Source organism: Agrilus planipennis, unplaced genomic scaffold (genome assembly GCF_000699045.2).
Source record: "Agrilus planipennis isolate EAB-ADULT unplaced genomic scaffold, Apla_2.0 scaffold375, whole genome shotgun sequence".
Classification (NCBI taxonomy): Eukaryota; Metazoa; Arthropoda; class Insecta; order Coleoptera; family Buprestidae; genus Agrilus; species Agrilus planipennis.
In genome coordinates, this window is record NW_020442455.1 from 1 (window position 1) to 2685 (window position 2685).

At 28.3% G+C, this 2685-nt stretch overlaps 1 long non-coding RNA gene across 1 annotated transcript; it reads left to right on the plus strand.

The window, feature by feature from the left end:
* Positions 1-559: 559 nt before the first annotated feature.
* On the plus strand, positions 560-2204 carry LOC112906444. Its single transcript, XR_003232365.1, has 2 exons — positions 560-749; positions 1292-2204. It is a non-coding gene; the product is annotated as an uncharacterized LOC112906444 (long non-coding RNA).
* Positions 2205-2685: the final 481 nt, after the last annotated feature.

The window sequence follows — 2685 nt, forward strand, 5'->3', positions numbered from 1 at the left end:
TTTTTTCTCTAATTATGTAATTAAAACGAAAGAGTTTTACGCGTCGATGAGACAAATTAAAAATTATTAGGAAATATACCTCAATGTTTAATAACATAACATATTTTTTTCAAGTTTTAGTGCTACCTTTTGTCAAAATGTTTAAACAAATAATCAATTATGAAAGCTAAAAGATACAGCTGGAGCAGTTTTATATTCAGAAAGGACATTTAAAGGATATTTTTTAACGTATTACACTTTTATTGTTGTTTGTTGATAAAGAAAGTTCTATTGAATTGAAAAAATGCTGCCATAGACATACTCACAGGGGATACTTTGCTTTTCAAAATCTTTTAAATGAGTAAATTGTTGACATTCGAGCAGGTATCACGTAAAATCTCCTATCTTAAGTAATAAATATAAATACTGTTTTTAAAGATAATTTAAACAACAACTTCTATTCGAATCTATAAAAAACGTTTCAATTAAAGATAGATAAGTATTGCATTTCCTAGTTTGAAAAGCAATTTTTTACTTTAGAGTTAGGTATATTACCTAATATACGTCAAATTTATTCAAGTCATAGTGATAATCCTACGTAATATGTAGATATCAAGTACTTATCTATAGTGTACATACATTTTGCGATGAAGCTGAAAATTCTATTTGTAAAATAGTTATTATTGTACCTACGGATTGACAACAATAAATGAAAATAGTATTGTTGATTTTAGTTTTTGGCCCAAAAACTTCACATATTATATGCTATTGTAAGTATTTAAACTTCAAGTCCCTATCTCATTTTTGTTATTGTGGAAATTTTAAGTTTAGAGCAAATGGGCAGGCTTGCCACAAAAATAGCGATTTCTAAAGAACAACTTTGTTCATTTAGTAGTACCTATTAAAAGTAATAAAATATCTTTATTTATATGTATTTAATTATCTGCATTAAACAATAAAAATTATGCAAACCTGAAAGAAATAATTTAACTTTCTGTATGATACCAAGCCGGAAATGCTCAGTAATTAAAGTTTTTAGTGGAAATTTATTTTTATTTCGCGTGGGTGTGTCAGCCACAAACAGGACTTTTTAAAAAAATAAAATATATTTAGGGACTGTTACCCTCAAGCTGCAAGTTGAAAACAGAAACATAATATATCAAGAGAAATTGTCTCCCTTTAAACACGAAAATATCAGACATAAAACTTTAACTAGTTTCACGATTAACTCAATGAATGTTATCCAAAAAGCAATACTAAAATACGTTACTAAATTAATATTGAAAAAATCAAGATTTCCTTTTTGTTTTAGTTGTTGAAATGAGCTTTTACCGCAGGGGAGCTAATAATATTGTTATTTACTGATCTTGGGCTTTTTACTTTCTCTTAAGAAAATTATGGAAGAGTGTACTATATTAGGTATCTCCTGAATAAAAAGTTTTACCAGCGGGACCAAGTCCATTGAAAATGCCAAAAAGTATTCCGTAAAGAAGTTCCCACGCATCTTCTTCGTCAAGATTTATTAACTTTCAAAGTTTAGGAATTTCATTGTTATTATTATTTAAAAAAAAAAAAAAGATGTTACAATAAAACATTAAGAATTATGCCATACATTTTTCTTCCGCTAGTAAACTTATAAAGTCAAACCGAAGAAAACGGAGAAAACTCCTGACACTGTTCCCCTGATTTTTTACTGAAAATGGAACAGCGATATTGTTTTTTCGGAAAAGCCACTTTTGTATTTTGTTCTACTGATAAACGAAAAAACTTCATCCTAAATCTATGATAGAAAATTGTATGGTCTTTTCAATAGTGAGGTATTCTTTTCATGGTTTTCTTACGAAAAACTAGTGAAATGTCCAATAAGCCATCAGTAAATATCAATATTAGAAGCTCTGCTTGGACGAGAGTTCTTCTCATATTAAGTATTTACAAGTTAGTATTAAACCTGTGCGTACGAAAAAATAATTTTTGAAGCACCCCAAGAAAAGATGGCTAAGCGTAATTTATTGTTTACTAATAGAAGAAAGATATTGTATGAGAAAGCAAGTAGATAAGCCAGTGTGTGATGCCAGACAAAGTAAAAATAAGATAACAATAGTACCTTTTTAAGTAATTCATCCATTGTTAGTAACCCTTTTAAAGTTTGTTTATTCACCACTTGAATTTTGAATTAAACGGTATAGTTTATAGTATGTTCACTACTACGACAAAAACGGTTTAAATACTGTTTTATCTGACGTTTCTTGTATTTTTATCAAAAAATGATAACAAAATTGAATTGTCATGACCTTTAAGCAGTACAGCTTTGGTAATAACGTCACCGCGTCGTACTCGCTTTAGGTTCCAAAACAAAAACGGAGATACGGAATCTCAAATCTCAAATACAGTTTCAAAGGTTTTGCAAAGTAAACAAAAAGCGCTATAAACGAAGTACTCAATTATTTACATAAATACCATTAATAGAACAATCACTGGTATTCGTTCTACAGAAAATGTCAATTATACTTTAGGTACATAATAACAGCTATTACATGCTTCGAATATATTTAAAATGTAAAATACATTCCCTATGTATATTCAGGTAACGAATAATTTCTTACAAAATTAGCAAGTAACCATGCACTTATCAGAAAAAATCCCAATTGTTTTCAAAATAAATGTGGTTTAATACTGTTATTATTTAGTAGTTATATAATAAGGTTA